General features: G+C 40.3%; 1 protein-coding gene across 1 annotated transcript in view; it reads right to left on the bottom strand.

Moving 5' to 3' along the window:
* The window catches only part of LOC308411170 (P2Y purinoceptor 14-like), a 164,037-nt gene extending 148,256 nt beyond the window's left edge, over nucleotides 1-15,781 (bottom strand). Inside the window, exon 1 of the transcript XR_013974347.1 lies at nucleotides 15,661-15,781. The gene's annotated coding sequence lies outside the window, so the exon portion shown is untranslated. The remainder of the gene's footprint in view (nucleotides 1-15,660) is intronic.
* Nucleotides 15,782-23,017: the final 7,236 nt, after the last annotated feature.

Here is a 23,017-nt window from a genome sequence, read left to right as displayed (position 1 = left end):
GTGGTAAGACAATCACATGACCACTTAAAGACAAAGTAAAGGTGATATATACCAGTTTGTAAACTGTGTTGATAGGCCACGTAAAACCAGAGTCATGATAAAAAATATATACACGGCTTTTTTTCCTCAATAGTTTCGTCACGTTTACTGTCTAAGGACAGCGCAGCGAGCACTCTCTGCTTATGAGCAAAAAAGGGAGAGAGGGAGGGAGAGAGAGAGAGAGAGACAGCCGAAAGAGAGAGAGCGAGTTTTGAGGTGTGAGAGATTTGTGACGTTTAGCGTGTTTGGAGTCTGTAGTTAATGTGTTGTCTTGTGTAGTTAGTGTTTAGTGTTGTGGATAGTTTTGTGTTGTGTCAGAACAATGAGGCGACTGCTGTCTCCAGGTAGAAACAGGAGTGATACACCTGCTGCTGTCAGACCTGCAGGTATCAGGCTGTGATGTTTCCTTTATAGTGGACAGAAATTATGTTTTTGGAGTGGCACAAATAATTTGTGGCATCTTATTGAAGAACAGCTGATCTGTAAATAGTTTGAAATGGTTATTAAAAAAATTAAGGTAAAAGGTAAATGGATGCAAATAACTTTGTTGTTTGCAAACTTGTGCATAGGATTTTAAAATTGACAATTTATATTTGCATTTAAAGTTGTGAAATATGATCATTAAACATGTTTGTGGTTGTTACAGTTTTTGTCTGATTTTAGATCAATTGTGTTAATACTGTATGTCAACATGAAAACATAACTGTAAATTCAGACACGTGAGGTTGTGCTGAAAAGAATGACACCAAACAAGGCAAAGTAAATAGTTTAAAGGTGAAATGTGGAGGGAAAATCAAAAGTAGTTAAAATGGACAATAATACCCTGGACCCCAGAAGGTTAAAAGTTTTTTTTTTTAAAGTAACTCAATAGTTACTTTTCAAGTAATTAATTACTTTTAGAATATTGTAACTCAGTTACTTTTTTGAAGAAGTAACTAGTAACTATAATTAATTACTTCTTTAAAGTAAGTTGCCCAACACTGGTGCCAACAGGATTTTTATGCCGTCAAATGTTTTCACACCAAAGTAAACTTTAAACTTTCATTTAACGTGTTTCTATGATATATTGACCAATAAATTTTATAATGCTCATGTTTCAGAGTTTTATTGACAATAAAACAACTACATGTAGTGTAGTGGAAGTGGTGCTGCTCCAAAAATACATATAGTGGTATTTTTGGTGATGTGTCCATACCTGTGCTTGTCTAAAAGAAAAATATCTCTGGAAATGACGCGCCTCTGGGCCAAAGAAACACAAGCAAGGTTACACAAAGGTGAATCTACTTCAAGAACATGCAAATCAGTAGGGAAATCAAGCTGTTAAAGCAGGTACAAACCTAAAAGCAAATGAGGTCAGATGTGTTTTTAGGAACAGACAACATGGGTGTGAGTAGCAAGAAGTGGGGAAGTCTGACCTTGTCATTTGTCTTTATGATTCAGGGCAGTTTATTAGGGGGCTATTCAGTTCATATCATTCAGCAGCCATTGTGAAACTATCACAGATTCATATTTCTGAGGAATGTTTGCTAGTTAAAAAACATGGCTAGCTAGAGTTTTTTTTTAACATCTTCACTCTGCTACATTACAAAAAATAACTACAAAGTTTTTGTTTTGTGACAAAAATGTTTTGCACAATGAAATTATATAACTAGTACATATTAATAAAACACTATAAAACATGAAACCTACCAGGAAGTGTTGCCAACCTCAGATTTTTTTGTTTCCTCTAATGTTTTTTCCTATTTCAGTTGTAATAATGTTTTCATTATGGTTTGAGATGGACAACATGGCCCAGCTTGAAGATTCCAGCTTGAAGATTCCAGATCCTCACTCAAAGCTGGCAGCTCTGCAGTCACCTTCAGGAATGAGGACCTATTGAGAGCCCTCAGGAGGGCCAGGGAGAGGAGCTGACAACATCAGCAGTCGAGTTCTGAGGCACTGCGCAGGGCAACTAGGAAGTGTGTTCCAGACTCCATTTCAACACTCAATTGATAGTCACACCGTCCCCCAGCTGTGGAAACACTCCACAGTCATCCCCATCCCCAGAAGAAACAACCCAAAGTCTCTGAATGATCTTCGTCCTCTGGCCCTCACCTCCCTGGTGATAAAGGCCATGGAGAAGATCATAAAACAGCTCATCGTAAGACCCCGTGATGGACCCACTCCAGTTTGCTTACCGTGCACGCAGAGTTGTTGATGATGCAAAAATCTTCATGTTGGACTCCATCCACAAACAAATTAAGCTCCCTGACTCCTCGGCCAGACTTCTGTTTGCTGATTTCTCATCACCATTCATCACTCTGCAGCCTCAGATCCTGGCCACTAAACTTTCCTCCCAATTTCACCTGGATGATCAGCTGATCCTGTGGATATTGGACTTTTTGACCAACAGGGCTCTGAAAGTTTGGGTCAACAACTGTCTTTCCGGTCTCTGTTCCACCTCCACTGGCTCCCCTCAGGGCTGTGTGCTCCCCCCCTGCTCTTCATCCTCTACACTGATGACTGCAGATCCACACAGCCCAACTGTCACCTGGTTAAATACGCTGACGACAGTTCTCATGTCACTGCCCCTCACAACACCACAGGCCCACTCTTCAGGAGTTTGTAGAGTGGTGTGACAGCTCCAAACTTGAACTGAACGTGAGCAAAACCAAAGAGATGGTGGTGTCCTTCTTCAGTAGGTAGAGGGATCTGGCTGCTTCAGTCACACCACCATCCACGGGAAGCCAGTGGAGGTAGTTGAGGAGTACAAATACCTGGGAACCATCTTTGACAACCTCCTGAAATTCTCCGCAGCACAGAGGAGATTCTCAGGAGGTGCCACCAACGGCTATACCTCCTTAGGAAACTCAACTCCTTTGGAGTCAGCACACCCATCAAGACGACTTTTTACTATGCCTTCCTGGAAAGCATCATGACCTTCTCCATCACCTGCTGGTTCCACTCCCTCACCGTTCAGAGCAGGAACAGACTGCAGCACACTGCATCAGTGTGCTCTAAAATCATTGGCCTGTCAGAACTCTGGCTCAGGTTTTCAGCCAACAGGTCCTTAGACAGGCAGCCAAAATCATCAACGACCCCTCTCACATTCTTCACCCCACATTTCAATGGCTCCCCTCTGGGCGACGCCTCCGCTGCATTTCCTGCAGGACTGAGAGGAGGAGCGCCACCTTTGTCCCCAAAGGCACTCTGCTTTTTAACTCCAGCCGATAAGAACACTTCCCACACCAGAAACATAAACTACTCTACAGTCTATTTCTACTGCTGACACTTAACTAACTTATTTTTAATTTACAGTTCTTTATTCACCGTGTATTTATTATCTCACTCTTATTGCCCTATCCTTATCTTCATTGCCATGCTGCTCTGTTATATGTTAATTGCCCCTTGGGGATAAATAAAGTCTTTCTGATTCTGATGGTACAGGGCATGCAATTCAAACACAAAGGGTTTTCAGACTCACTTTTATGTGTTACACAAGCTTAATATTTTCTGTTGTTAAGTGATGACAAAAAGATTTTGTTCAATATACTCAAAAATTTAAGTGAAGGAGTGTTTTTTCTTTTTGGTGCACTGAGTTTTAAAATGATTAGTCAGCTCACTGAAACATGGACATGTGCACAAAGTACTTTTTAAGTTAAAATGCTTTGTTGTTAAGTTCTACCTACAAGAACATTAATATTTTTTTAAGTATAATTGACAAAAATGAATTGCCTCCTAATAAATTGTACAGTGCCCTGAATGACGAAGACAAATGACAAGCACAGACTCCATATATCTTCCCCGCTTGTTACTAACACCCATGTTGTCTGATCCTTAGAAACATGTCTGAGCTTCTTTGTGTGTGTGTGTGTGTGTGTGTGTGTGTGTGTGTGTGTGTGTGTGTGTGTGTGTGTGTGTGTGTGTGTGTGTGTGTGTGTGTGTGTGTGTGTGTGTGTGTTTCCCGCTTTAACAGCTTGATTTCCCTAATGATTTGAATATTGTTAAAGAGTATTCACCTTTCTGTAACCTTGCAGAGGTTTTTCATGTGGTGCCAAACCTTCTGTAGACTGTCTGGACAAACTGACAATTGTTACCTTTTCAAAAATTACAGATAAGCCTGAGTACGGAAGGTAAGGTGATAATCAATAAACTGGTTTATATTGTAATAGTTTAGAAAAGTGTGTTTACAGCATTGGCTTAAAAACATGAATGCAATAATATTATTAATTAACATTTATTAAAACATTACCATAACATTATGGTAAATGGCCTGTATTTATATAGCGCTTTACTAGTCCCTAAGGACCCCAAAGCGCTTTACACATTCAGGCATCCACCCATTCACACACTGGTGATGGCAGCTACATTGTAGCCACAGCCACCCTGGGGCGCACTGACAGAGGCGAGGCTGCCGGACACTGGCGCCACCGGGCCCTCTGACCACCACCAGTAGGCAACAGGTGAAGTGTCTTGCCCAAGGACACAACGACCGAGACTGTCCACGCCGGGGCTCAAACCGGCAACCTTCCGATTACAAGGCGAACTCCCAACTCTTGAGCCACGATCGCCCCATTACCATAACATTACCACATTACCTTCACTTTAGTTCACTCCCTCTTGATGTCCTCATTTGACAGTAAAATATACAAAGAAATCAAACAAAAACCTTGTTAAAAGTCAGCCCCAGTCAGCAGATGACTAGATGAGCTGCCCGGTAAGTTACGCATCATTAATTTATTAATGACAAAACATATAAACTTATGATTGATGATTGAAACCATTTAAAGATACAATAGACTTTTAGATATTCAAAAGGTATAATTATTTTGGATATACACACTAAACTCTATATTAAGCATCTTATCAGACTGGAGATAATAAACCTACAGCTCCAGGACACTGGGGCGTGCAGCTCGGATCACAGCTGACCCTTCCCACCCTGGACACTGTCTGTTTGACCTGCTCCCCTCAGGCAGGAGGCTCCGGTCCATTCAGACCCGAACCTCTCGCCATAAGAACAGTTTCTTCCCCTCTGCTGTTGGACTCATGAACAATAACCATATGACTGGTCCCACCACAAACACATGACCTGTATTGTGTTCTCTGCATCTGTTCCATTTTTGCACCGATCATCACCTGCATTAATGTATATATCAATCTGCTTAGCACTTTTCATATATTTTTTTTTTATCTAAGTGTTTGTCTTATGGTATGTTTCCCACTAAGTACCGCAGCAATTTCCTAATGTTGTAAATCTGCTCAATATCTGACAAACACTTTTCTGATTCTGATTCTAAATGATAAAAAATGACAAAAATAATCATGACGACTATATTTGTTCTACAGAAGCAAAGAATGGAAGAAACCTGTTTAGTGCTCATCCTGCTGCTCTCAGGTCAGTAATATAAAATATTAAACATTGAAATATAGTTTATAAACTTACTGAGACAGATTAATGTCATTTGGGTAATCAGATTACATGTTAAGTTTTTTAAAAAAAATAAATGTATTTATTAACACATTTACAACAATGACAGAGAGAAAATCTTTACCTACTTATACCACAATACCTGCATTCACTTTAAATTGTGTTACTATTTAGTTTAGCTATTAAACTAAATAGTTACTGTGGATTACAGTTTTTAACAACAGCCAATGTATCCTGTATCATGACAGTCCTAAGCCCAGATAAAATAAGAAGACTTGTACCAGGAATGGCACCTGACATCAAGTCACAGTCAAATATGTGGATAAGAAGTACATTTCCATACTGGATTGTTAGCGCCCTGAGTTAACATTTCCCAGCACCAGTGCTGTTGATAAGCTCAGTGCCATTACAAACTGCTGGGCTTTGACAAAGGAGGAGGATAGGGGAAGGTGTATAAATATAGGGAGGTAAAGGCAGTATGGTGTGTAAGAGTAGGGATTTTAAATGTAGGGACTATGACTGTAAAGGGAAAGCACTGGCTGATGTGTTGCAGAGAATGAAGGTGCATATAGTCCTGATCAAAAGTTTAAGACAACTTAAAAAATACCCGCTACTTAAAAACTTCATTTAATTTCACATATTTATCTCAGTTATATCGCAGCCATCTTTAGAATGTTTCGATTCGTGGGGTCAATTTGACCACAAACATAAAATAGATTTTTTTTTTATGTCTTTTTGAGATTGACCTTGACTATTATCAGTTGCTCACAGGTTCTTGCACTAACATTATGCACACTGTTTAACAAATTTCTTTTTGAAACATCACATAAAGTTTGTTATAAAAATATATGACAAAAATTAGGAATTTACTGTAGTGAATTTATGATTAAAAAAAAAGCCTATATCAACTGCTAGCTGTAAAAACAGTCAACTAGCTGTTTGCTTTGAATGTATTTCTTCCAAGAAAAACTCAACTTGTGAGGTAATTTTGTGTGATGTATGGAGGTTCGCCCACTTTTTTTGCCGTTGTTTGCTTTGCAATATGAGTGGGCGGGAGTGGAGATTCATTGAAAGCCCAGGAACACCAGCTATAAAGCGTTGACCATTACCAGTATTATTTGTATCACAGTAAGTATGCTAATTTTCTTTAGATTTCTATGTTTTCCAAGTCAGTTTTATTGACATGCCAGCAAACCAATTCTCACTGGCACCAATACTTAATAAGCTAACAGCTATCAAGCTAACACAGCCACTTCACTAAGATAGTGGACTGAGTTCACAGCAGTAGCTGTGATAGACAGATAGATATGCTAAGTTTTTAAACTATACATAGTGTGATATTTTCAGGAATTTGATTTGTTTTTTTCATTTTTTGATACGATGCTTATTATGGTGTACAGACATTATAATGAAATCTAATCTTTTAAAATGTAAAAGAAGGATTTACTGAAGAATTCAGAACTGATTAAAAAAAGGGCCAGGAGTAGTTGGTAGGTAAGTGACATGAGATGGTTAAAGTCAAGTCAAGTTAACCTTTAGTGATATGGCCATGTACACAAATGGCTGAACTTTTTGGGAGGAATATGTTGCTGGTCTGCTCAGTTAAAGCTAAAGTTAATACAAACCCATGATATTATTTAACAAAACCCATTGTATGGAGAAGCACTATAACTTTTGAACTGAGTAAGTAGTTTTGCTGTATAGTGGAACCCCGACTTACAAATACCCCGTTTCACGAAAAATTTCAGTAACGAATGCACTGAACTGCAATATTTCTGCCCGTGTTACGGCAAAATGCCGAGCCTACAATGCCCACAATGCCTTCCGAATCATGTGACAACCCCTTGTCTTCCGTACTTGCGCTTTCTGTTCCACGTGAACAACGTATTGTTGTTCTAGTTAGCAATTAGCCTATAGCCTATCGTTCAGCATCTTTTTTTTTTTTTTTTTTTGCCTGTCCCGTTTGGCTCTTTTGCCATCAGAATTATTGTCTAAAGGCAAAGAAAGATGCCCAACGGATTTACTTTACCAAACTGACCATCCCAGCCTTGCCGTAATGGTCCATTTGATTCACCTTTTGTTGTTTATTTTATTTTCAGTTGCTGAATACAGGACAGACTTGACTAGGGGAAAGAAGGGGAGAAAGAAAGAGGGAAAGAAAAACAGCTGAGAAGAGGGACGGGGGAGAAGGGTCGAAAAACAAAAACCAACAGAATGAGCAGAGGAAAAAAAATGCATATATCAATCACCTGGATCACCTGTTGAGAAAGAAAAAAGAAAACAAGCAGAAGAGAACAAGAGTAATAGAATAAACAACATCACAATGATATATGGGAATATGACAGTAAATACTAAATATTAAACATTATTGTGCAGCACATAAGATCAACAGAACACAGTGTGCTTTGAGGTAGGAGCCAAAAGGGGATGCAAAGTTTGGGCAACCTTGTTAATGGTCATTATTTTCCTGTATAAATTGTTGGTTGTTACAATAAAAAAATGTCAGTTAAATACATCATATAGGAGACACACAGTAATATTTGAGAAGTGAAATGAAGTTTATTGGATTTACAGAAAGTGTGCAATAATTGTTTAAACAAAACCAGGCAGGTGCATTAATCTAGGCACCACAAAAAAAGAAATGAAATCAATATTTAGTAGATCCACCTTTTGCAGAAATTACAGCCTCTAAACGCTTCCTGTAGGTTCCAATGAGAGTCTGAATTGTGGTTGAAGGTATTTTGGATCATTCGTCTTGACAAAACATCTCTTGTTCATTCAGGTTTGATGGCTTCTGAGCATGGACAGCTCTCTTTAACTCACACCACGGGTTTACAATAATATTCAGGTCTGGGACTGAGATGGCCGTTCCAGAACGTTGTACTTGTTCCTCTGCATGAATGCCTTATTGGATTTTGAGCAGTGTTTCGGGTTGTTGTCTTGTTGAAATATCCAGCCCCGGCACAGCATCTTATTCCAGAATGAAGCTGGCTTGTCCAAATGTGCTTTAGCAAACCTCAAGCGGCTCTGTTTGTGCTGTGGGTGGAGGAAAGGCTTCCTCTGCATCACTCTCACATACAGCGTCTCCTTGTATAAAGTGTGCCGAATGGTTGAACGATGCACAGTGACTCCATCTGCTGCAAGATGATGTTGTAGGTCTTTGGTGCTGGTCTGTGGGTTGACTCTGACTGTTCTCACCATTCGTCCTTTCTGTCTCTCCGAGATTTTTCTTGGTCTGCCACTTCGAGCCTTAACTTGAACTGAGCCTGTGGTCTTCCATTTTCTCAATATGTTCCTAACTGTGGAAACAGACAGCTTAAATCTCTGAGACAGCTTTCTGTATCCTTCCCCTAAACCATGATGGTGAACAATCTTTGTCTTCAGGTCATTTGAGAGTTGAGAAACATTTAATTTTGTACTCACTCCTTTAAAATGATGTTACAAAAATGTTGTAATACATGTATTATTAGTTGAACTATATTAGTTGTACATGGCTGCACTACGCATACTTGTTGCAGTTTGACTACAGAGAAGAGAAAAATAAATAAAATTAAAAATACAGCTCGTTCACCAGTTGGACTTTCTTTCATATGCTATCATTTCCTCCATTTGGACTCAAACAAGTTTGAAGTTTGAAGGTGTGCAGTGATGTGAAATAAAACACTTCCCTCAAACAGTTTGAACCAAGAAATGTGGTAAACCAAACATTATAAAAATAAATAAATAAAATTACTTAAATATTTGTAAAAATTTAAGGGAAAATATTTCACAATAAAATCTTTTCATTTTCTCAGGAGGACTTTCCACTCTTCCTCCCCACTCCAGAGAATACCACTTTGTGAGCCAGCTGATGACCTGGACTGAAGCTCAGAGTTACTGCAGAGAACACTTCACTGACTTGGTCACCATCTACAACAGCAACATCAACCAACTGCTTGTGACAATGGCACAAAATATTGATGACTGGGCTTGGATAGGACTCTATGATGATCGTTACAGCTGGAAGTGGTCCATGGAGGAAAAACTTTTCTATGTTGGCAGTAAACATGAATTTTTAATCTGGGCTAACGGCCAACCAGACTGTGTAAATGCAAAGGAATACTGTGTGGCTCTTCAGGGACAAACACAGATGGATGATAGACCCTGTGGAGATTCTTACCCTTTCCTGTGTTACAATGGTAGGAAAAAAGGCTTGTTGGCCTATTTATCTCTACAATTCTATGAGACTAGGCATGTTTCAAAATTAATCATTTTCTGAATCTTTTACAGCCAGCAGTACAAGTTACATCTTAGTGAAGGAGAGCCGCTCCTGGTCAGCAGCTCAGTCGTACTGCAGGACATACCACACAGACCTGACCAGTATAAGAAGCAAAGAGGAGAAATCCAACATCACGCTCACTTTGAATGGATCAGGGGTTCAGTATGTGTGGATTGGCCTCTACAGGGATCCCTGGGCCTTCTGGTCTGACAACACAACCTCCACATTCACTAACTGGATGTCTGGTCAGCCTGATAACTACGGTTCACTTGAATACGGTGGAGCACTAAATTTAATGTCAGGGGAATGGGCTGATGGCTTCAGTACCGCCAGACACTTTCTTTTCTGTTTCAAAGGTGAGGCTCAGAATGCAAACACTGTAAGATCCTGACAAAGCAAACAGTGGTGAAAATGAAGCTTCAGTCAGAGGCAGACATGCACAGCACAGAGATCCAGCAGCAGGTTTCACAGCAGGTCAGCAGTTCAGTCACCAACACAAACTTGACACAAGTTCAAACTATGCTTCATGTTTTTCATCACCCGACATTTATCCAGCTGTCAGGCCTCATGCTGTCAGAAGGACTGACAGACTTCAGGATTCGTTGGAGGAAAGTCCAGAGTTACCATGACGACCAGTTGAAGAAGCAGGATGTGGACGGTGGCTGCAAAACTGAAGTCTGACTGGACTGAACCACTTGAAGTGAAGGGCTGCCACGATTAGTCGACTATCAAAATCGTCGACAACTAATTTAATAGTCGACACGTCCTTTGAAGCTTTGTAAGATCCCAAAAGACGCAGGAATAAGTAGTAGGATTTAAGAGTGTAATAACGGACTGAAACAGAAAATGGCAGCACTGTATGTACAAGGATGCCAGCTGCCGTTAAACCCCGAAGAAGAAGAAGCAGCGTCACAGAATTCATAGCGCGGCCCAGCTCAGTTTCCAACAATGGCGGCAGCTAGTTAGTTTTAATATTACTCTTATTATTCTTTCTGGGTCACAAAATAAACGTTTAGCATATTTTCAGGTGAGAAAGTAGCTGTGTAAACCTCAAATATCTGCTCAGTTTATCAAGACACCACATATTTTCAAAAGCACTTCAACGTTTTCGGAGACGTCTGCTACCCACCAGCTCGATAGCGAGCCGGGGGCAAGGCTCACTAGCGCCGGTGAAAACACCGGACTCCCGGCAGCTGAATAAACGTCAAGCAGACAACTTACTATAAGAAGTGTGAGATGCTCGAGAATATACTCCGGTGTCCTGTTATACTTTAGATAGCAAGGAGCAGACGGCTGAGTTTATTAAACTCCACCGAAACAATCTGCAAATTTTTATTAAAATTTAATAAACTATCATCCTGTCTTTATTTTTAGTTAGCACATACCCTAAACACTTAAACCTGTAAGCTAATGATAGTTATATGAGAGCAGATGCATGCTGGTGCAATAAGCTGTACGTTTTACGTCCAATGGATGACGATCTGATTAGTCGACTAATCGCAAAAATAATCGGTGACTAGTCGACTATCAAAATAATCGCTTGTGGCAGCCCTATTGATGTGTGAAGTTAATAACATGCTGTGCTGAGCTGTCTCAGCCTTTAAATCTTTCAATATTTCAGAGTGTAAAGTTCCACCTACAGCTCATTTGTTCAGCTGCAGTTGTAGTTTGGTAGAAATTCTTTAATCATAGGTCCACTCACTAGTTTTCGTGATAGGCTCTAGTCTCTTGTTTTTGTTTTTCAGTGTGGCTTCCAACACCTTAGACCCTGTCCATCTGTGGACGTCACTGCACAGGCTTTGTCTGTGTGCAGTTTATTAGGATCCATAGTTCTGTTTCATTGTGACAGCAACCTCTGCTGACTTACACAAATGCATCACATAGGCAAGTATACAAGAAGCAATATTTAATGAAACACATAAATTAAAATGCTAAGTTAGACTCAAGTCCTGATAATTTCACTTCTTTTATTTTGATCTTAATGTGTTTTCTTGGTGATTTGAGCTTATTTTTCTATTAATAAAAGAATGAGTCCTTTGTGGGTTTTTACAGAGTAATAAATCAGGTAACATTGTTACAGATCTATAAACATAAAAACTCTTGACAATAAAGTTTTCTGTTTCTTTAGTTTTTTTCTCTCTGTGTACGTTTGAGGCCCGTGTTAAATTCAGTGGTTTTAAAATGTAAAAGACCTGAATGTGATTTCTACAATCTAAAAAAGAGCAGCTCAAGTGGAAACAGGAAGGTTGGGAAACTCCAGAGAAATTTATATATGTTTAGTTAAACTGGTGTTGGGAAGTATAATATATGCATGTTGCTGTTATGTTATATAGTAGAATTGTGTTTAATATATTATGCAAATATAAAATATATAACTTTCTATTAATGACAGTAAGCGGTCCAATCCCAATGGCCCTGCTCAGATGAGAAGCCTGAGGTCTTTGAGAAAAACTTTCTGTGAGTCTTTATGTCTGCAGACTTTGACTTAAGGCATGACCTGCAGTTTATAGCGCTGTGATGTTAACCACAGGTTAACCACAACAAGCGTTAAAACACAAGACAAAAAACTAAATTTAAATAAGCACGAGAGAAGGAACTAACTCTTAAATCTTAGGGTCGACTTGGGATTGGGCTGAATCCCACACTTGTGGGAAAATAAACTGTAACAGATTAAAAATGCATTGCTGTACGTCACTGAACATCAATAAAATAAGATAAAGAGCTCAAACTGTTCTTTTTTTGCATTTAAATTCGTTATACTTCACTTTAGAGAAAACATGTTATTGTTGCACTTTGGCATGTTGTAATGACATAATGTCCTTGACACATTAAAGCTGTCTCCATTTCAAATATTTGACTTTGAGGAAGACAATCTCTGCAGTTCTCTGAACAGCTGAGAAGAACTGGATAAACAACAACAGCTTGTTATAAGTTAACATTTCACCAGCTTAGATCAGGCTTAGGTTCAGGGCTGTGCAGATATGTTTGAAGGGGCAGATGCTCAAAGTTATAAAGAGGCACATTAGAACAGGGCTGAATAACAATAACCTACATTCATCAAGAATCTAATGTGGAATTGTATCATACGATCACTGACATTATGTGGGAACAATGCAAATCATGCATATTCTATGTTTTATGTAAAGGGTACAATGTTGCTGTTGAGGAGTCGCTACCCCTGCTGCTGATTGTGCTGGAGGGAAGGAATTTGTTGATCTGAGACTGTAGACACTGTAAAGTCCACATGAGACATGGTAGCTGAAGAAACAAGTGTTATGAGATAATAATAAAATGGAAAGACCGGTGACAGATTTTGTGGCTTGGTGTGGTGAGTCCTTCTATTCACTCAATGTGTCTAAAACTAAAGACATGATTATTGATTTGGGAAGTCCTCTTGTTTACTATTACTGTACTAGTATTAAAACTGCTGATATTGGGATTGTGCGGAGTAATGTCTCATCTCAGATGTTGTCTTTGTTTTATAGAAGGTTTATGTAATCCATTATGTTTTTGTATCGCTACCTGGTTCAATACCTTGACTGTGAAGAATAAGAATCAGTTGGGACTTCTGGTAAAAACTGCTAGCAAAATTTCAGGGCACTGGCAATATGGAAATTCAGCCATTTATAACACAAATCTGCTCAGGAAGGCTCATTCTATTGTTAATTGTTTGAAAAATCCTAATTTCCCCTTGTGGGACAATAAAATATTTGAAATTGAAATTTAGTGTCGGTTTCTCATATTTCTTGTTCTCAAAAGATTAGTACTAACCTTGTTGTCTCTGTCCCTAGTCAACTCCACGCAATATAATCTGAGTCAGCCTGCAGTTAACCACAGCCCCATAACTGGTCTCTCCTGCTGCTATCCTGCCTTGATCCATGCGCTCACTCCCCTCTTGCAAACCTCTGCCTGACGACAAAGTAAGGTGAAAGTACTCATGATTGGAAACCATTGTTACAATGGGCTGAGGAGAAGGCTACCTATGGGGATCCGACCAGAGTGTGAGTTCCTGTCTAAAAGAAATGCAGCGAGTCAATCCAGTCTAAAATCATAAACATTTTTTTTGTTATAAAAATGATGACAGGATTTTGCTGGTGATGGAGACTGGAATAGGTTGTGCGTGAGTCTCCACTATCAGCAATATCTTGTGTGAATGCGGGTGAGTGAATGTGTGACTGGACTGACGATGTGGACTTAAGTGTTGACTGACTTTACACTGAGACAAAGACTGGAGCAAGGTTAGGACGAGTAAATGTTGACAAACAATTCAACACACCGGTAAGGAAAGGGTGGATGCTTTGCTTTGCTTTGTTTTGCTTTTGAAAGGAGTAGGAGGACAAGAGAGACCGGAGGGAGAGACTGTAGGGTCACATGAGAGTGTTGAGCTGCAGACTGAACCCTTTGGCTGCTAATTTTGGGTTGCTGATGTTTGCTTTAAGAAAATTTTTGATATCACTCATGTTACCATTAACAATAGCAGGCCACTGTAGAAGTCAATCAAATTATATAGAGCAAAATAGTCAGAACCAAAACAATATTTATGAATTACATAGGGGATTGGTAGACTTGTCACATTCAAAATACAGTTATGGAATAACAAACACTGGTCCAAGTGACTGAGGTTTTTCCCTTTAAAATAGTAAAATTATTTTTTTTTAAAAAGAGAGCACAGCCGGGGTATGCGATAGGACGTGGTACTGCAGGAAAACAAGAGCAAAGTAGACAAAACTAATAAAAAAAATAAAAATTAGGTTTTCAAATTTGAAGTTAATGTTAACACACAGGTTTTGTTTCTAGGTAGAAACTCTGGGTGGAGCCAGGAGTGCAACAGATTTCAGGATTCGTTGGAGGAAGGTCCAGAGTTACCATGACGACCAGTTGAAGAAGGAGGATGGGGACGGTGGCTGCAAAACTGAAGTCTGACTGGACTGAACCACTTCATGTGTGAAGTTAATAACATGCTGTGCTGAGCTGTCTCATCCTTTAAATCTTTTATTTCAGAGTATATTGATTGCAGAAGTGCCACCAATAACTTGTTTGTTCAGCTACTGTTGTAGTTTTTTTTTCATTTGTGAAAATAAAAATCTGAACATTAGTTAGTCACAATCCAGACGGGATATTTCGAAGGTTTTCCCTGTGGAAAAGCAAAAGTATAAGTTTGAGAAGATGTGGGTTCTATCAAGGAATCCTGCTTTGCCGAATATAGAGCAGAGCACAGAGCACTGAGGAGGAAAACATTTTTTTCCATATCACCACCAATTTATCTCCCTCCAAAGAACAAAATAATCATCAGCTTAGAGTGGATTAAATAAATAAGTAGAATTGATGTGATTTTATTATCCTTTTCTAAAATCATTTTTGTTTTTGTTTTGCTCTAAGTTGCTTTAATACAATCTTCTAGACAAAAAGTCTAAATAATGAACATTCATTTTTTTAACCTTTAATGAAACAATACACACATATATATATATATATATATGATCTCACCCCCTCAGTGAGATCATATATATATATATATATATATATATATATATATATATATATATATATATATATATATATATATATATATATATATATATATATATATATATGCGAATGGGAACCATGAAGAGGCCGCTAGAAAAGCTGCAACCACCAAGTACCTGCAGAGGGTCAGGCAAGTCCTGAGGAGTCAGCTGAATGGTAAGAACAAGATCCGGGCCATCAACACGTACGCCCTGCCCGTGATCAGGTACCCTGCTGGGGTAATAGGCTGGCCAGAGGAGGAGATAGAAGCCACTGACATAAAGACAAGAAAGCTCCTTACCATGCATGGAGGGTTTCACCCCAAGTCCAGCACCCTGAGGCTGTACGCTAAGCGGAAGGAAGGGGGCCGGGGACTGGTGAGTGTCAGCACCACAGTCCAGGATGAGACAAGATGGCCCCAACTGACCGAGTGCTCAGTGAATACCTCAGGCAGCAGAAACCCAAGAAAGAGGAGGGAGACGAGGAACCATCATGGAAGGACAGGCCCCTGCATGGTATGTACCACCGGCAGATAGAGGAGGTGGCTGATATCCAGAAATCCTACCAGTGGCTGGACAAAGCTGGACTGAAAGACAGCACAGAGGCACTAATCATGGCAGCACAAGAACAAGCTCTGAGTACAAGATCCATAGAGGCTGGGGTCTATCACACCAGGCAAGACCCCAGGTGCAGGCTGTGTAAAGATGCCCCAGAGACAATCCAGCACATAACAGCAGGGTGCAAGATGCTAGCAGGCAAGGCATACATGGAACGCCATAACCAAGTGGCCGGCATAGTGTACAGGAACATCTGTGCCGAGTATAACCTGGAAGTCCCGAGGTCAAAATGGGAGATGCCCCCAAGGGTGGTGGAGAATGACCGAGCTAAGATCCTGTGGGACTTCCAGATACAGACGGACAAAATGGTGGTGGCTAACCAACCGGACATAGTGGTGGTAGACAAACAGAAGAAGACGGCCGTAGTGATCGATGTAGCGGTTCCGAATGACAGCAATATCAGGAAGAAGGAACACGAGAAGCTGGAGAAATACCAAGGGCTCAGAGAAGAGCTCGAGAGGATGTGGAGGGTGAAGGTAACGGTGGTCCCCGTGGTAATCGGAGCACTAGGTGCGGTGACTCCCAAGCTAGGCGAGTGGCTCCAGCAGATCCCGGGAATAACATCGGAGATCTCTGTCCAGAAGAGCGCAGTCCTGGGAACAGCTAAGATACTGCGCAGGACCCTCAAGCTCCCAGGCCTCTGGTAGAGGACCCGAGCTTGAAGGATAAACCGCCCGCAGGGGCGCGCTGGGTGTTTTTTTTTTTTTATATATATATACAAACAACTATTAATCTATATTTGTCCAAATAGCTCAAATAGGTTGCTCTAGCCTTTCCAAGTAATATCTTTCTTTGGGGCCTGCTGTCCAGACTCTGAAACCAAGTCAGATAAAAAACAAAGTGCCATGATCAACAGGGGAGCTGCCATAGTAGGTGTGACTGATGCGATTTGACCCGCGAGACTACTCAGATTTCTTTATATCAGGGTGAGCAGGGAAGACACGCAGATGTCAAGGCAGTCAGGCTGTGTGAGTCCTCCCACCCACATCGACTCATAGGATCAGGGATTAGAACTTCAAGGAGCTGAACCAGACTTCCTGTATAGCAGGTTCATGGGCCTAACAATTGACATTAGCTTAAAAGGCACCAGCATGCAAACATCACCTCAATCTTCAGCTATGCTAGCAACCTTACTCTTCTCTCAATATCATGGCAGGTGTTAAGAAAAGTGGAATAGAGAGAGATTCAGCTTTGATATTTGTGTAAATAACAAACAGACTGGTTCTTATATAGCGTTTTTCTCATTACTCAGAGTGGGTGAATGAAGCAAGTTACACCACTTGCATTATTCACACACACACACACACTTTTTCTAAGCTTTTACTTCTGTATAAATGCTGGTTATCTAACATTCACTCACATTCATATTCCGATTGCTATAAGGCTGCCCCCTGCTGGATGATCCACAGCTGCCCTCAGGATCTCTGATAGACCAGGCCAAACACCTGGGCAACCTGACCTCTGTTAGTGTTCTTTGGTTTTTTCTTTCTTTCGGGAAGTACAGGACAATGACTACCTTTTAAAAGATTTAATTCATTTCAGCAGTTGAAATTAGAAGTTCCAGCATGCTGAACTTCAATGTGAATCAGTGATCTGCTTCACAAACAGGATGACCCTGTAAGTGGGCAATACAGTATAATACCACAACAAAAACAAATACTATTATGACTCTTTTCTGGGAAACAAGCAACCAGTCCTGCCATCTCCCGACTCAAATTGTGGTCGTAAATATTTTGTACTTGTAAATCAGGATTTGTATGTGTAAAAAGAATTTGTGTGTGGACTTAGCCAAAAAATACATGTCAAATTCTGCACTCAAGTATCAAGTTACAAGTATGAATTTTGACCCGTTTTTTCTTCCTTTCATCTGATTGGCCAATGTCTTGTCAATCACAAATTTAACTATCCAATCAGAGAACAGATGGGTTTGGCCATCCGGTCGTTAAGTGATGACGTGAGGAATCCTACTTCCGGGCCTAAAGTAGTCTGCATTTAATATGGCTTTTGTGTTGTTAACATGTTTAATGTTTTGTATTTTCTTCTATTTAATCTCAAAAAGTTCCTAAAACAGTCAGTGATCACTGTTGACCTCCCTGCTAATCATTTATTTAAGCTCAGTTTTTAAAACCTTACGATGTAACTACAGCCCAGCCCATGCAGCAGTATATGAATGACTAACCTCGTATTGTGGATTGATCATCTCAGTTGTTCTCCTGGCTGAAGTTTGGTCCTTTTACAGCATGTCTGTGAAGGTTCTCAGTCATCCAGGTCATCGTAGTCAAAGGAGCTTGCATAGAAAAGCGTCTGGACTTCTTTAAGTTACTTGAAGACGTTTCACCTCTCATCCGAGAAGCTTCTTCAGTTCTAAGGTCAAATGGTGGAGAGTCCCAGATATAAACCTAGTGGGAGTGACCCCCCACAGAGGGACAAAAGGACCCCCTGATGATCCTCTAATCGCCTGAGCCAAGGTGTGAAACTGGGTGTGGGCCCCAATCAGCCAGAGTTTCGGGTGAGTTCATTGTGAAACCTGGCCCCACCTTATCATGCGAATTCCTGAGATCAGATGGCCCAGGATGTGAGTGGGCGTTAAGGCGTCTGGGAAGGGATCTCAAAACTGGATTATAGATGGCAGAGAGTTGGTGTCGTAAACCCCCGCCTCTGTTCAAAGATGGTCGCTCACAGTGGACATAGATGGCTTCTTTCACTCCTCTTTCAAACCATCTGTCCTCTCTGTCCAAAATGTGAACATTGGCATCCTCGAAAGAGTGTCCTTTATCCTTAAGATGCAGATGGACTGCTGAGTCTTGTCCTGTGGAGGTGGCTCTTCTGTGTTGTGCCATGCGCTTGTGAAGTGGCTGTTTGGTCTCTCCAATGTAGAGGTCTGGGCATTCCTCGCTGCACTGTACAGCATACACCACATTGTTAAGTCTGTGTTTTGGCGTTTTGTCTTTCGGGTGAACCAGTTTTTGTCTGAGCGTGTTGCTGGGTCTGAAATGCACCGGGATGTCATGCTTGGAGAAAACTCTCCTGAGTTTTTCTGATACACCGGCTACATAGGGGATGACAATGTTGTTGTGTCTGTCCTTCTTATCCTCCCTCGCTGGTGTCTGGTCTTCTTTTCTGTGCCTCTTTGCTGACTTTAAGAACCCCCATTTAGGATAGCCGCACGTTTTGAGTGCTTCCTTTACATGTGTGTGTTCCTTATTTTTTCCTTCAGGCTTAGAGGGAACATGTTCCCCCATGTTCCTTTTACAGCATCCTGCCATGCGATTACATTTGTTCCTGACCACTGAGAACACTCACGTTAACTTTTATCGAGTGGAAAAAAAGTTAGCTTGTTTATATTATGCTAACATAGCTGTGTCGCTAGCACATCATTATATACCAGCTGACCAAACTTTAGTAACCCTACAAATGTCACTGCTCTTTAGTTTTCTGTCTTCATTTATGCTGGAAGTGATAACAGAGCTGTACGTTTTAATTTGTTTCCAAAACCCCGCAGTCAGGACATGCTATATTGTATTTAGATAGAAGCTAGCGAGCTAACTTCCTGCTAACTTCTAACTCCGTTAAATGTCATAAATTCAGTTTTCATGGATGCCTGGATGTTAAACTCAATTGTTACACCTGGTAGAGCAGAACGCTGATCATTTTATTAAAGATGAAAGACTTTAGACAGTTTTTCAACTCAGTAATGCCATAGTGATCGTTTGATATATGGACCTGCAGCGGAGTTTAGGCCCAGACACGGCTAGTGACGTCAGACTTAACGACCGGATTGGAGGGGTGCTTTGATCTGATCACACTGACATAGAACTGAACTGAAAGTGTGATTATTTGAACTATTGACTCATGTTATATGCTAATGATTATTATTATTTTCTTGTTTTGAGCCAAATTAGATTTTTCTATAGGAACTCTGTGTTTAAGCACCAAATTGGGTTTGAGAACAATTTAGAATTCTTGCAAGCAAAGACAGAAACTGCTCACCATGATCAGTAGTGGGCATAAATTCATTGAGCTCATAGCACTAAGTTGGCTTTATTTGCCCTGCAGAACAGACCGGTTTTAGACTCTCAGACTCTCAGTTTGTCTTAAATAAGTTGTGAAACTGTGAAACTGAAGGTTTTAGTTTCAATCTTATTTGTAAATCAAGAACTAAAGCTTAAAGAATAACCTCGGTGTGTCATTTAGAACAAAGCTGGGATAACTAAAATGATCTTAATCTATGGACGGTTAAGTGTGACCTGTTTGTGTTTTATTAAAGATGCCGACTTTTCATTCAAAGGTTTTCAGTTCTGATCTTTACACGGTGCTTTGCTCCACCACTCCTGCCAACCTAGAACTGGTCCAGTAGCTTTCATATTTGTCTTACAGTACAGCAGGTAGTTCCAGGACACACACAGACAAACACAGACACACATATTACAGTGTTACCTTCAGTTTAATTTTATTCTTATAGCACAGCAGTCAGCTAAAGGTGCTTTATATTTACATGTTATATTGTAAGGTAAAGACAATAATACAATAACTCATAATTAAAGGCAGAGAGTTGTATATACAAACATGGTGAATGAAGAAGAAACACTCAGTCACCAGCAGTCTACACCTATTGCAGCATAACTAAGGGAGGATTCAGGGTCACCTGGTCCAGCCCTAACTATATGCTCTAGCAAAAAGGAAAGTTTGAAGCCTGATCTTAAAAGTAGAGATAGTGTCTGTCTCCTGAATCCAAACTGGAAGCTGTTTCCACAGAAGAGGGGCCTGAAAACTGAAGGCTCTCCCTCCCATTCTACTTTTAAATACTCTAGGAACAACAAGTAGGCCTGCAGAGCGAGAGTGAAGTGCTCGATTTTATATCTGACATTTCAAATACATTGGATTGATTTGAAATATTCTAATATTATAAGATGATGAGAGGAATTATGTTAATTTCCTAAAAATCAAAGTTCACATTCCCTGCATTCAGATGATATGATTCATCTTAGTCTAGTATCTACATGTTAACATGTTTGTTTGCTAAAGGACTGAAGAGGAAGAAGTTCACAAGGAATCATTTAGAACAGTTGAAAACATCAACTGATTGAATCCATGAATCTGAAAACGTGTTTCTGAGTGAAACAGACAGAACTGTTCAGCAGTCAGAGTGTTTCTCTAACAGGAGACACTCTTTACACCCAACTCTGCACAGACGCACCGAGCAACCAGGATTGAACCCAAACCCAGGATAAAGAGTTTCAGTGAATGTGGTGTTGAAGGTGTGGAGGTGGATCAGCAGGACAGTCCACATACACTGCTACTCTGTTAGAGACAGGGGAGGGGGAGGAGGAGGAGATGGATGTCACATAATGAGGACCATATTCAGAGCAGATCAGACTCCAGGAATGATCGTTCCATCCAAACACGCAGTCATAACTGTTTCCTTTTCTTCTGTAACTCACTGATATCTCAACTGTTTCTTTCCACTCGACCTCCCAGTAACAGCGACCAGTCAGACCATTACTACACATCAGCTGAAAAAAATAATCAAATCTGTCTAGATGATCAGGATATGACTGAACCTCCTCCACATGTGTCATCTTCCTGTTGTTGTCAGACAGTTTAATGTGTCTGTTTACTGTGTTTGTGTCGATTCTGAGTTGACAGGAATCTGATGAAGAGAACAAACACAATCCAGCTGCAGTTATTGATCCATCATCTGTTCAGTGATCGATTGATCGATGCTGTCTGTGTGCAGTGTTCATCTCACCACGCGTGTGTTCATTAAAATCATTGTTTGACCGACTCTCCTGGACCAATTGCTGTTTTTGTGCTCACCCTCAATATTTGAACTTGTAACAATACCTAGACTCCAATTGAGGTAACTGGGTGTCATTACTGCCAGCAGGAGTTATTGTTCTATTAAATCTACATTTATCCAGAGCCAGTAGTTTCAGGTTTCTGTTAGGTGTCGCCTGCTCTGGAAGACAATTGGTGATGGGTGCTGATGTCTCTCACTTCATGATTCTTAAAATAGAATCACAGTTGTTGTTCCTTAGTTGGTGTGTCGCAGAGTGGGGAAAAATCATTAGACACATGAACATGGTGAAGTGAATCGGGGACTTCCAATTAGGACTCAGCTCCTCCTCACTATCACCCAGCCAGCCTGGTTTCTGCTGGGAGAAAGCTAATGGTGGCAAAGTTACCAACTACAGGCTACCTACAGGATTTTCCAGGTTTCTGAGCCAATTCAGTGATCCTGGCCTCCAGAGCTGCAAATAGGCTGCATTTAATACAAATAAATTTATTACTAAGCTAAGCTAGCAAATGTCGAAAGACTAAAATAAAAGACAAAAGTACTGTGAATATAAAGGGCAGTTAATTTCAATTGAAAGTGTTTTTAATTAAACAAGTACACACAAAAGCTACACAAAACAGCACAGTGCACTGTAGCATGAACAGGAAGTGATACAATACCACAGAGAGAGCCAACACTGAGTGAGAGTTCCAAACACTTGATTAAGTCATTAAGTAATGAATGCCATTTAAGGGTTCGAATGCAAGGGTTTCTGCAGTTCCCAACCAGCATGGAGGCATGACTGAGAGTTTGAGCTCCAATAAAATGATGTGTGTTAGCCCTGCGACAGACTGGCAACCTGTCCAGGCTGTACCCCGCCTCTCACCCTATGACAGCTGGGATAGGCTCCAGCAGCGTGACCCTGAAAAGTATTAGCGGAAGCGAATGGATGGATGGAGAGCAGCTTTGGTTTCAGTTGCTCAGATGATGAAAATCAAAACAACCAGAATCCTTTAATACCTGTTATAACCTCGGGCACTGATAGTGCATAAAATGTTGATACAAGCCTTACTGAAGCAAGGTGAAGGAGTCTGGAGCAGCTCCCAGACTGCGTAAAGCACCAGTTTAACATGTGAACACATCAACTCTCATTTTATCATTATTTATAAATTTCTTATTTCTTATTAACAAAATGGAGAAATAAGATGTCAGTAAAGCAAAAAATGGTTGTGAATGCTGGATTTTTTTATAAGGAAAAGAAATGAAGATATTAGCTATATTTAATTTTTTTGTTATCAAAAATAAAAAGTGCTAAAAAGTGATGCAGTCATCCAGACATGTGTAACTATTAAAGCAGAATCTTAGACAAAACTCACATTTCACACATTTAATAAAGTGCATTGTTTTCC

This window comes from Rhamphochromis sp. 'chilingali' (assembly GCF_963969265.1).
Source record: "Rhamphochromis sp. 'chilingali' genome assembly, chromosome: 1".
In the NCBI taxonomy this organism is placed as follows: domain Eukaryota; kingdom Metazoa; phylum Chordata; class Actinopteri; order Cichliformes; family Cichlidae; genus Rhamphochromis; species Rhamphochromis sp. 'chilingali'.
The sequence above is the reverse complement of the archived record's forward strand: the minus strand, read 5'-3'. Positions and strand labels throughout refer to the sequence as shown.